This window comes from Notamacropus eugenii, chromosome 2 (genome assembly GCF_028372415.1).
Source record: "Notamacropus eugenii isolate mMacEug1 chromosome 2, mMacEug1.pri_v2, whole genome shotgun sequence".
Taxonomy (NCBI): Eukaryota; Metazoa; Chordata; class Mammalia; order Diprotodontia; family Macropodidae; genus Notamacropus; species Notamacropus eugenii.
The window spans coordinates 294748024-294761099 of record NC_092873.1 but is presented as its reverse complement, the minus strand read 5'-3'; the positions used below and the strand labels follow the sequence as shown (position 1 = coordinate 294761099).

Below are 13076 nucleotides of genomic sequence, written 5' to 3'. Positions count from 1 at the left end.
TCTCTCCTCTGTAAAATGTGGTGTTTGGACAATATGATCTCAAAGATCCCCGTTCATCTTTAAAGCCCCTGAGCTTATGCTCTTAGCAGTCTCCACCAATGTCTTCCTCCAAAGCCTTGTCATGTCAGAAGGGGACTATCAGATTTTTAAAGGCTATGCCTATGGAGTATAGGATCTAGTAGGTTCTACCGAGCTGAAAGGACCTCAGATATGAAGCCAGCAAGAGATTGTGCCTGTCACTCAAAGAGAAGGCTTTCTAGTTCAGAAACGTTTATCATCTGAATAGCATCCAATAAATGATGGTTTTCTTTTAATTTATAAAAATAGGGGTAGGGAGACAGGAATTCATAAAAACTACCTGTTAAAGTGTAGAAGGATGAAACCACAGATCCTTGAAATATTGGAATAATTCTAAAATCATTTTCAATCAATAAAGCAAGTATTTATTAAGTGCCTGCTCTGTGCTAGGCACTATGCTAAGTGCTGGAGATACAAAGACAAAAAAAGTTCCTCCCCTTAGATTCTAAAGGGAGAGACAAGATGTATATTCTATATATACATACATGCTGTCACTTTCTTTAGCATCAAAATATTTATGTTTAAGTTTATGTTTAACACTAATATGTTTAAGTCTAAATATGTATATATACATATTTACATACATACCATATATAGGTATACATATGTGTGTATGTACATACATTATATTTATATATACATGTGCATATAGGTATATATATAATTATTGACATATTTATCTTCAAAATGCATACATATGTATGTATATATCTCTTAATGCTAACGCTTTTTCAGTTGTTTATTTCCAATTCCTATTCATTGAATGGGTGTATCTCACTCAAAGTGAGAATGTGATAAGTCCTTAGCCTGAAAGGGCCAGGGTCTCACATTGCATCCTGGGCCATCTCCAGTCATCCTGATGAATATCAGGCCACTGGACCCAGATGGCTCAGGAGGAGAAAGTGAGGTTGGTGACCTTGCACAGCCCTCCCTCACTAAAATCTAAGTCAGTTGCAAGAAATGTCATCATCTTGATGTCATGGTCCTCTTCGAGAACAAAGGAAAAACACAACAAAACAGATACAAGGAAAACTCAAAGAGGAAAGGCATGGGGGTGGGAGATGGTGTAGGGAGTCTGCCAAGGCAAGACAGGAAAATGCATGTCTTGTGAGGAAGAGAAGTCAGTCAGTTAGGTGGGACTAGAGAGAATATGGAAGGGAAGATAGTATAAGAAAGCAAAGTGCATTCTTCCCTAAAATTCTTTGAGATATTTTCCCAGTCTTACAGATGAGGAAACTGAGGTTCAGAGAGGGTAAGGTTCATATCATTTCATAGATTTTAAAGCTAGAAGGGACCTCAGAGGGATCTCTAGTCTAACCCTTTTGTCTTACAGATGAGAAAATGATCTCAAAGAGGTTAAGTGAATTGCCCAACAAGGTCACCCAAGTAGTCAGTAGCAAGTTGGGATCAGGTCTCAGGATCTCTGATTCTAAATCTAGCTCACTGTCATATCCTTAATAAGCAGCAGAGCTAAGTAGATCCTTGTATACACTCCCAAGAAAACCACATAAGGTAGGGGGCTGCCCTACATTCACGTCTTGGTTCACTCCTTTTCCAGTTCCTCTCCTGTCTAGCACATAAAAGAAAATTAAAACAATCTACTATGCTCATGGCTTCAAAATCCTTTTTATCTTTCAGGATAACACTCACAAGGCCACATCTACTGAATCTACAGCTTCAAAAAACGAACTCTCTGTTCATCTAAAGTTTAAACTTCAGCCCCAAGTTCTTGGGCAATTGCTGCAAAAGGTTCAGTTGTTGCCTTTAGACAAGTTTATACACGACGTGAGAGATGAACTAAATAATATTCTATTGTCTGAAAATGCCTTTGTTTAATTGAAGATGATAAATTTCCTAATGGATAATGTTGACTATAAAGATGTCTATGCTGAAAGGGCCATTTATGGCATTCCTTGAACCCCTTGCCTTCACCTGCAAACACTGCTAGTTTACAAGATTTGGTCTGGACTGGCCTGCTCTGCAAAAACTCATCTCAAAAATGGGGAAGTCTGTCTTGAGAAATAACAACAGCATCCCAAAGAGAACTGACCAGTGGGAAAAATCTTCCAATTTCTAGTCCTTAGGTTATGCTTTTAACCCAGCTCTTCAGCACTCATTTGTGGTTCTAGGGAGCTTAGAAACTTAGGACTAATTTTGATAGACTCAGTGACAAGAGATAACTCAAGTCAGTCAACAAGCATATATTAAGCACCTACTATTCTATGCTAAGCCTTGGGGATACAAAGAAAGGCAAAAGATAGCCCCTGCCTTCAAGGAGTTTGCAATCTAACGGGAGAGACAACAAGTAATCAGATATACAGGATAAATAGGCAATAATTAATAAAGGTAAGCCACTAGAATTAAGAGGGATTGAGAAAGGTTTCCTGTAGAAGGTGGGATTTTAGCAGGGACTGGAATAAAGCTAGAGGAGCCAGGAAGCAGAGATGAGGAGAGCATTCCAGACAAAGGGGACAGACAGAGAAAATGCCTGGAGCTAAGAGGTGGAGTATCTTGTTCAAGGAACAGCCCTGGCCAGTGTCACTGAATAGAGGAGTAGGTAGCTGAGAGTATGGTGGAAGAATACTGGAAAGGTTAGAGGAGGCAGGTTATGAATGGTTTGAACCCAAATAGAGAATTTTGTATTTGATCCCGGAGGTGATAGGAAGCCCCTGGTTTAAATCCTGGCTCTCACAATTAGTGGCATCATGGGAGTCTAGCACTTGTACCATACACCTCACAGGGTTGTTGTGAGCAAAACTGAGGAAACCTTAAAGGACTGGCTAGATGTGAACTGTGATGATGATGATAAAGGAAAATTGAAGACACTGTAATTTAACATCAGCTTCAATCCCCATTCACACTCTCGTCATGTATATCCACATGGCTTAATAAAATGAATTTGTATTTGGAAGGCTTTTATTTTGAGTACCAGTGTCATATATTAGGTGAGGAATTTTAGATCGTTTACCCTCAGTGAAGCTCATTTTCTTCATCCATAAAGGGATAAGGACAGGACCTGTCATTTCACTGGTATGAGAAATTCCTTCTACTTTATAAAATGGTGCCTTCACTGCGGCTGGTGGTCTTAGAGAATTCCTTAAAATACTGAGAGGTTAATGATTGGCTCAGGGTCCCACCACCAGTAAGGATCAAAGACAGGACTCCTAGTTCGGAGGCTGGCTCTCTCTATACATCATGCCACACTCTCTTCATCTGTAGCCTTGTATTAATAATGCTTACATTATTTTTTCCTCATAAGATTGTGGAAAGGATGAAATAAGAGAATATTACCCAATAAGTAATTTACTTATTCATTAATGTGCTTCACAAAGAGCAGTGGATTTGAAGTTAAAAGACTTCAGAAGAAGTAAAAAGTTCAAATGCCCACTTTTACCTTTTACTACCTGTGTGACTTTTGGCAAATTACTTAAACTCTCTGGTCTGTGATTTCATTATCTGTAAAATGAAGGACTCAAGATTAGGTAAATTCCAAGGCCCCAGGTCTGAATCTATGCTTCTAAGGGACAGTAAAGTTATACTGAATAAATAGGAACTCTGACATGAAAAATTGCCTTTAGTTCTTTAGACTCCAGACTCTGGAAAAAGTACTGAGTATCAGTACCTTAGTTTTTCCAGCTGCATAATGGGACACTTGGGCTAGAATTAATTTGAAAGAAATTATAATTTCATTCAACACTCTCATTTTAGAGATGACAAAAGTGAGACCCATAAAAGTATAATGCCTTGCCCACCATTACAAGGCAGTAAACAGTATAACTAGGATGCAGATTCATGGCCCCAGGCTCTGGTCCAATCAAATCCCATCCAATAAATACCTCCCTTCTAGGCTAATGTCAAGTACTACCACCTCCAAGAAGCCTTTACTGCTCCTTTTCTCAAATCAATTTGTATTTATTTTGTATTTATTTCAGATCATTTTATCTATGGACATCTTGTTTCCTCCTATAGAATGTAAGGGTCTTCACTCCACTCATTCAAAAATAATTTATTAAACCCCCATCATGTCCCTATATCAATGAAATCACAGGTCTAATTCCTATCTTTATTCGGATGTGTCAGGCACAGGACTAGACAGTGGGAATACAATGGGACAAACAAAGCAGACTTTGCCCTAATTAATTTTATGTTGGGGGAGGGGAGATATATATCAAGTAAATGAAAGTAATTTCCAAGGAGGAGGAGACAGAGAAATAAGAATAGATTTCCCACAGTACATCACAATTTATCTGAGCTTGGAAGCTTGGAGTTGTGCTAAGTAGAAATGATGAGGAAGAGCATTACAGGCATGGGTAACAGCCTGGGCAAACACAGAAGGGGTGGAAATGGAATGTCATTTAGTTAAGAAGTATAGAATAAGACTAGAACAAAGACATTATGAAAGGTGTCCTTGAGGGTAGGGACTGTTTTGGTTTTGTCTTTGTTATCTTTAGCTATCCTTAGTTGCTTAAAATAACAAAAATAATGAAGTCATAGCTGACATTTATATAGCCCTAACTAAGTGCCAGGAGCTCTACTAAGTGCTTTAAAATTATCTTATTTAAACCTCACAACAATCCTGGGAGGGAGGTGCTATTGTTATCTTCATTTTACAGATGAGGAAACTGAGGCAAATAGAGGTTAAACAATTTGCCCAAAGTCACATAGCTAAGTGTCTGAGGCCATCCACTGTTATCACCTGGCAGTGCTCAGCACCAAGGACACAAAGAAAACACAGAAAACAGTTGCTACCCTAAAGGCACCCTTGAGTCTCCTGATCTGACTCCAAATTGAGGGCCCTTGCCACTGAATACAACATTGTTTTGCTTTTTGGTACCCCTAGTTTCCAGAAGCTAGAAAGACTGAGGTAAGCTCTGAATCCCTCTCCAGGCTTTGGTCACTATCCCAATGCTTTCCTTTCTTCATCAGCATTGCCAACTGGCCGTGGAGGCACCAAGGTTCAGCCTTCACAGGTGGGCAGGTTAGGATAGACCTGATCCCAAAAAGCACCAGAGAAAGCCGGTGAACGATCAAAGATGTCACTTTTCCTGAGGTCTCAAGTTTCCTAGCTACTTCAGTGCGCTAAAGGAAACCCCTTCCCTTTATGCCCAGTACCAGAAAAGTCTGTAGCACCACGGTGTGACAGGTAAAGGGTCTCGGGAGAGGAGAGCACTTCGGCCCTCCCTCCCCTTCTCAGACCTCATTGGAGCTTCTGAGACAGAATTGCAAGACAGACCAATCAAAAATATCTCCACCACCTGCAGGAGGGGAGGGGGAGACAGAGAGAGAGACAAACAGAGACAGAGAGACAGACAGAGCGATACAGAGACACAGACACAGGGAGCAGAGAGAGCCACAGAGACAGAGACACATATGGCTAGTAGTAGTATGTCCTTTTGCTGTACTTCAACAAGGCTATCTAAGGCGACCCCCTTGCCCCATCCACCGACCGATCTCACAATCTAACAGTCTGTGAAGCCAGGATTGAATACGACTTTTTTTTTTTTCAAAGATTAGGATGAAATAGAACTCCTAGAGGCCCCGCAGTCTGTGGGGGCAAGGTGGGGGATAACTGGCCCGTTCACACTAGTGAAAACCAGGCACAGCAGTGGGTGATGTGCCAGCAGGCCCTTGGCACGGTCTGTGGCTCTTGACTGAGCCACGTGGGGCTTTGTTGCGCCCAGGCAACAGACCAAACCCCCTCCAACTTGGCTTTCAAAAAGAAACTACAAGGCATAAATTGGGGGTTTAACCAAGAACGCTATACACACAAAGCGACAGAAGGAGCCTAGAAAGGAGTGTGGAGAACAGCTCAAAAGAGAGGTTTGTCGAGTAATTGGGCTGCGGGCCAGGTCTGAGGTGTATGTGTGTGAGCCAATAGGGGGTGTCACTCTAGTTAGAGGCAGAGGACCTATTCCCTTCACCTGGGCATTGGCCGTCCCTGGCAAATAGACTGTGGCCATCCCTCAGTCGCGCCTTTGCTTGCTGTCTCTATGTCTCTCCCAAACTCAGGGCCTCTCTTCCACGAGTTTTATAGTCCTGGCTAGCAGCCCCTGCGTTAGGGCTCCATTTGGGACCTCCGTTTAGTGGGAACACCCCTCAGGGCCTGGGTCTCAGGGTCTCTCTCCTAGGGAGCAACCCCGAAATGCCGGGAAAGAACTCAACCTGCGAAAGTCAGAGAGGTCTGCAGAGAAATGCATGCCCACCCTCAAGGCTCAGGTGGCCAGAAGTTAGCAAGCTGGTCGAGGAGGGAGGGGGCCACCAGGAAACCAGAAAGCTTAAAAAAATATACCTCCGCCCTCCCCAAACACAACGCCTAGCGCTGGGTGCCTCTGAGAGCCTCGGTCTCCCAAACCTGTGTGCAATCCCTTCACCCCCTCTCCTTTTTTAGAGACACTGCCTGAGGTGGTGACAATGAGAGATAACGACTCCTCTCCCTTCTGGAGCTTCCTGGGGCTGGCACTGGCCTGGGATCGATCAGTCCTCTTAGTCTCGGAACCCTGTACTAACCCTGCGACCCTTCCCCTCAGGAGCAGACAACGCTTTAGAGTCAGGCAGAGCAGGTGCTGGGGTGGGGGTGGGGGCGGGAAAGGGGGGGTGGAGGAGGTTTTGAGCAGCCTTGAAAGGGGAGGGACTAAAATAAAAAAATGCTAAGGAGGAGAGCGAGAGCCAGCCACTCCAGCAGAAAGCGCTGCGAGCCCGAGGGGAGCTGAGCTCGGAGTGAGTCAGGACTGCCCCAGAGCACCGGCACTGCAGCGCACGGGCAGAGGCGCACACGGCGAGGACCTGGGGCAGGGTGGATGGCTGTGTTCGCCTGGGACAGTGTCTACGGACGCGGGTCCAGCGAGATCTCCGACCCTCTGGGCAACCCCTAGGCTCCGGCATCCCGAGGCACGGCCCCAAGGTGAGTGTCCCGGGCGGCGCTTTGCCGCGAGCGCGGCTTGGGAGCCGGACTGGGCTGGGGGTACGCGGCTCTTGCCAGGCTCAGATGGCTCCACGGTGTGCGCCTTAGCTGCGCTCCACACCGCGAACCCCGCAGGCCCTGGGAAGGCTTCTCTGCGGGCACGCGGCGCCTGGGGAGAGAAACCTGCAAGTGAAGGAACCGATTTGTGAGGGGTGGGGGCGGGGGCCACTGGCTTTGATCGCGCGGAAGGCTTGGGAGAGGCAGGTACGAGTGTTTTGCTAGCGAGTGCATGAGAATGGGCAGTGTCCGTAAAGTAACCCTGCTGCGCTAAAACAGAGAGGTCCTAGGGGCTCCCCAGGTGAGGCGAAAAGCTCAGCTCAAAGCCCAGAAATCGGCTTAACGCTCACTTTCTGGTCGCCCTCTAGCTTTTTCCACAGATGCAGTTAGGACCCTGAGGGATCAGGTCTCTCGCCTCCTGAGCTCATGGACTCTGGTGGCGCCCAAGGTCAAAGGCTCAGTTCTGGGGATGGGAACGCTTGATGTGCGGTCGAGAAACAGAGTAGGGCTGGGCTTCGCCAGGCTTTTCATTTTAAAAAACGCCACGGGCTCCTTCAGGTGCCTGGAAGGGATAGCCGAGGCTTCAGCTCCTCCTTCTTGGGACATCCTTCCCTGCCGGGTGTTGCCAGGTGCAGGGGAGTCTTGGCTGAGGTGGCACCACCTTCTTCAGCTAAAGCCAGGAGGACAGAAAGAGGGAAAGAGAGAAGACTTCAGGGTCAGGCAACAACAGCCGAGAGTAGTTTAAGTTCGGGCCGACTGAGGCTGTTCTTTTCCTTAAGATCATAACTCCCAGATTATGATGAAAAGAGCTCGCTGCTCTAACTTTCTGTGCTCCTAAAAAGTGAGATAAAAAAAAAAAAGATCTTGCTTGCCGGGCTGGTTTTTCCAAGTCGTTCCAGATTGGAAGTTGTAACAGTTTGGAGGATAATTTATGGGTGTTTCAGGAATTAAAGTCTATTACAGCAAAGCCTTTTGGGTGCTTGGGGTATTAAGAGAAACGAAGTACACGTCCCAGCTGGAAACAAAAGAAGTCAAACCTTCACTGATCCTATTCTCAATATGTAATCTGAAGTTAAGGAAATGACTATCAGTTGCTCTGCGTATGTCCTCAGACCCGCACTCACAGACTAGTGTATCATGATCCCTACTTAGGACTCCCAGTTATGGATGAGGGAGCTAGATTGCACTGAGTGATAACCAAAAGCCAGAAGCAACTTCTCCAGAGACTCTAAACCAAGACTATTCAGAGATCGGCGACATCCCCCCCACCTGCCCCGGGGGTAGGAATTTCTGGTCGCGTTCAATTCTGTAACCATTTATTGAATGCCTACCATGTGCCAGAGACTGGACAACGCCCTGATCTTATAATCTTTTCCTTAATTCTGTCTCTCTCCCTTTGTCAGGTGAACTCTTAGACTCCCAAATGAGCAGTAAATTCAGCCAACCTGATGGGCCTCTTTTGTTCCCATGGCCAAGTATCAATATAGGAAGTTCACATTTCATTTCCTAGCCAGGGGCTATTGATGAAGACTGTAGTTGTCTGTCAGCAGAAAAAATAAAAATAAAATAAAACACCCAATAACAAAAAGACAGGGAGGGACCAGGCATGGAGGAAAGGTGTATTTCTTTTTCTGGACTTTTTTTTGGAGTCCCAAAACTCTTGTAAAATTCAGAGGCCTACTTTGAAGTGAGGGCTGATTATCAGCCTTTTTCCTTTCAAATCACCGAATTCCCACTGATATTCCCTACATTTTTATGCTGATGAATTCCTGATAAAATAACAGTGGAGAGCAGACTTGAAATGGATGAGATGTCTCTAACGGGTGATCTGAAGCCTGAAGACTGTGTTAAGTGGGGTTGGGAGCTGGGAAGGTGATAGGGAAACCTTGCTGACAAGATTTCCTCCCCTTTTTTCTTTTGGGGGATGGAGTTAGTTCAATTTAATTCTATGAACAGTTGTGAAGAAGGTTGATGCAATGAAAATGATCCCTCACACTTATTACCTGTGTAACCTTGGGCAAATCATTTAACATCCACAATCCTCAGCTTTCTCATCTAAAATGCAGGGGCAGGACAACATGACCTCTGAGATCCCTTCCAACTCCAGACATCTTATCTGACTGATTCTCATGACTGACACTCTCTCCTTATTTCCACCACCTGGATTCCCTTCCACTTTCTAAAAGAATCATTTCCTAATCCTCCTCAATGCTTCACTCTGTGGATTATCTCCCATTTATCCTGTATGTCTCTTGCTGGTGCATAGTTGGTTTCATGTTTTGAGAACAGTGAGGGTCTTTTTTATTTTTCTGAGCACAATGCCTGGTATACAATAGGTGCTTAATAAATGCTTATTGACTGACTAATCCTATAAACCCTTGTGCAAGGCCCTGAGCACAGAGGAATAATACTATCTCCTTCTCTGCCCAGTCCCTTCAAAACAAAGGAACCATACCTCCTCCTTCCAACTTACTTTAACCTGGGGCATCTCTAGTAACCCTTCCTTCCTCATCACTTCTGGGAAAATGAAACTCCTTTCCCTAGTCTTTTTATTCCACCCCGAATATTCCCAGTGAGCACTGTGGGAGCAGGGGCAGGTTCCAGACTCAGATTGATGCGGTTGTTTCCCACGCAATCCCTTCAGTACTGGACTGAGATGGAATTGGGAGTCAGGGCAAGAGGAAGGCCCCTGGCTTCCAGGAGGACAGGAGAAGAGCCTGAGGAAAGTTTCTCATGGTAACTGAATGTAGATGGCTGAAAAAAAGCTGAGAAGTTTGCTCTTAGAATTGAATATCAAGCATTACTCACACTATGGAATGCACTCACTCCAGTGGCTACTTGGCTTCTATCACACAGCAGACACTACAGAAGATTGGTTCAGCCACTCCATTACACTAATCACCATATGAAGGGTTTACCTCTAAGGACCTAAGGAGAAGTGCTTATCACCATATGAAGGGGGTTCACTTCTGAGGGATGGGTGAGTGCTGCCACCCCCGGCCCCCATACTGAAATCAAAAGCAGTGAAAGCTGACTTTGGAAGCCAGGCCTTTCTGTAGAAAATCTATCAAGGAATAGAAATTGATGAAAGGCCCTTTTGCTAACATCCAAGTTTCTCCTTGCACATTAGAAGCAGGGCTCTGCCCCTTCATTTTATTGGTTTTGTAACTACCATATCTGCTTTGGGAAGTTACCAAATGGATGACCTAAGGTTAAAGCCATAACTGCAATAGGATAGATTGGTCTTTGTCTTAGGATGAGGACATGGAGGAGTGCTTCCTCTTTGTGCCTCATTTCACTATCCTCCAAAAGCAGGTAGTACAATAACCTCATCCCTACCTGAACCATCCTGTCACCATGATGCCCCTCTCTGACGATCCACTTTCCTTCTCAATCCATAAACCATTAGGCACAACTACAGTCAGACTCACAGAATCGTCAAGTTTAAGAATTTAAAGGGACTGAACTCAAAAGCTATATTGTTCAACTCATGACCCACCCCCTAAAAAAGGATCCCCCTATAACATACTAGATAAGTGATTATGTAGCCTATACCTGTGGTATCCATTATATAAACTTCTGCCCTCTAACCTGAATTTGATCTTGGTGCAGTTATGACTCTGCCAGGAGTCCAAATCACATTTCTGTAAATCAAGCACAAGCATACCTCTCTGGTCATATTCATGTCATTCCATCTCACTTTCTCCTCTTTGCCTTTGTCTCAATTCAGTTGTCCATTTGGACTCCTGATTGGTGAGAGCTCTCTACATCTAGTGGGACCCAGACCTCAGTAACATACCCTTCCTTCCTTCTCCCCAGAGTTCCACCCGTTAGCTTTGAGTACAAAACTATCAACACTATCATTCTTGGAAAGGATTTGTCAGTCATTTGCCTTGCTACTTCCTAAACCAAAACACTCCACCTGGAACACTCCATCCCAATTAGACTATAAGCTGTTTGAGGACAGACTGTCTCTTGTTTGTAGTGCAGTATTATATCCCTAGCACTAAGCCTAAGCAGTATGTGTGACTTTTTTATTTATTCACCCAGTAAGGATTGCAGATCCCCCATTCACATACTTAATATGAATAAGATATCTTTTCCCTGAGCAGTTTTAAAGGACTTTCACTAACAAATGAGTGTAAGTACTAATTCAGGTGTGGGTTTGTTTTGGTTGTAGATTACATATAGCCTATAGATTGCAAGGGGGCCTTGTTTTCTCACCAGCTAGAAGATGAGCAAATGCTCTCATTCCAAGAATTATATGGGCCAACCTGACTTTAACACATGTCAATATTCAATGGGAAAAAATCATAATCCAAGGAATTAGTAGAAGAAAGACTTGTGGGATGAAGATCTGAGTCCCAATCTCATCTGTGACTTTGGGAAGTAATTTTATCTAATCTGGACAATGTTCTGCTTACCTGTAAAATGAAGAGGGTGGCCTCTAAACTTTCATCAAGTTCCAAATTTCTGATCCCATGAATAGAAGCATTTATTCCTAGTAGATAAGGACTTCCAGCAACAGAGCTGAGCCAAAGCAAGAGAATCAAAGAATTTCTTTTTAAATCTCTAGGAGAGAGTGGTCTGTTTGAATCATTTGATTGAGTCTTCAGAATCCAGATCCTTTTAGGTCACTCCCTAAATACATATGTTGCCTACCCCCAAAAGTGACATGTATATTCAGTCCAGTCCAGTGATTCTACCCTCAACATCTGTCATTGTTTCTGCAGGTGGTTGACTCCGGGGAATGGGAACCAGAGAATATTGGGAATGGGGTACAAGGGAAGGGTGAGAAGAATGTGATAGAGACATTCAAGAGAAGAGGTTGTAATTTAGCAGTTTTCTTTTCTACTATAAGCTGAAAAAAAAAACAAGCATCCTGTCTGCACCCACCCCCATACCACCCCCATGTCTACAGTGTTGATATGAGGAGGAAATTCTACTCTGTATCACACTCAGTCACTCACCAGAGAGTACCTCCTTTGAGTCATTAGCCAAGTAGAATTTTCCTTACTACTAAGGCCAATAAATACAAGATTCATATATGTCCACGAAACATGAATAAAAATGGGGACAAGTTGTTAGAATAAATGAGAGTCCATAATGTCTCATTTTTCGATTGAACTAATTGAAAATTAGTTGTAAATTAGAGTACTTTTCTACAATGAAGAGAGAAGTTTAGAAAATTGATTGAGAGTTACTCATCCTCCACCTATCCACTACCTTCCCCAGGATAACTCAGAAGGACAAGAGTAGCTTGGGTGACTTGTCATTGTGTCTTCCTCTTTGAAAGGAGTAAAAGGAGTACAATCTCAGGGAATGAGATTTCCAGTAAAAGGAGATGTTTGATATTTATTAAGAACAGAGAAGAGAATATGATGATGGGGCCAGGCTAGTAAGAACTGACTCTTAAGGCGATTAAAGAGATAAAACAGAAATTATGGAAGATGGGAAGTTCCTTGCTCATGGGACAACCTCCCCAGCAGCATCTTACTAGAGTCTCTGCCTGCTTCCATGGACCAGTGTCTTTCCCAACAAGCCTTGCTCCCCAACTAAGATCTTTCCCTTCTACTTCTCTATAAAACAGGTAATAAGTGACAGTGCTGAGATTTGAACCCATGGCCTCTGGCTCCAAATCCAGGGCTCTTTCCTCAGCACCACACTTCTAATCACCCTCTCAGTTATGACCCAATTAAATAGTTGTTTTGAATTATCCAGGAGCCTAATTGATTTTATAGTGTATAAAGTCTCTCTTCTTTTACTCTTTTCCTCCTCCTCCTTCTTGTCTTTGGATTCAGAGTCAGAAACTCAGAATTTCTCTGTAAATTTATGCTTAGGCTTAGGAGAAGTTTGAGAGATTTGGGGCCCAGTAGTGGTCTTTTCTAAAAACCAAAAAATCCTAGAAATGGACGGAGCTGACTATGATGAGATGGTGGATGAATGGACTCTAACGTCCAAACTTACCACAGTAGCCTTTTACTATAAGGAAATTTACAATCCATTATATTACAGTAACTGTTTCCAAGTAACCACAACA

The 13076-nt window shown here is 43.7% G+C and overlaps 1 protein-coding gene across 1 annotated transcript in view; it reads left to right on the top strand.

The window, feature by feature from the left end:
* Positions 1–6746: 6746 nt before the first annotated feature.
* Positions 6747–13076, top strand: part of NGF (nerve growth factor) — an 84571-nt gene continuing 78241 nt past the window's right edge. The window contains exon 1 of the mRNA XM_072644449.1: positions 6747–6979. The gene's annotated coding sequence lies outside the window, so the exon portion shown is untranslated. The remainder of the gene's footprint in view (positions 6980–13076) is intronic.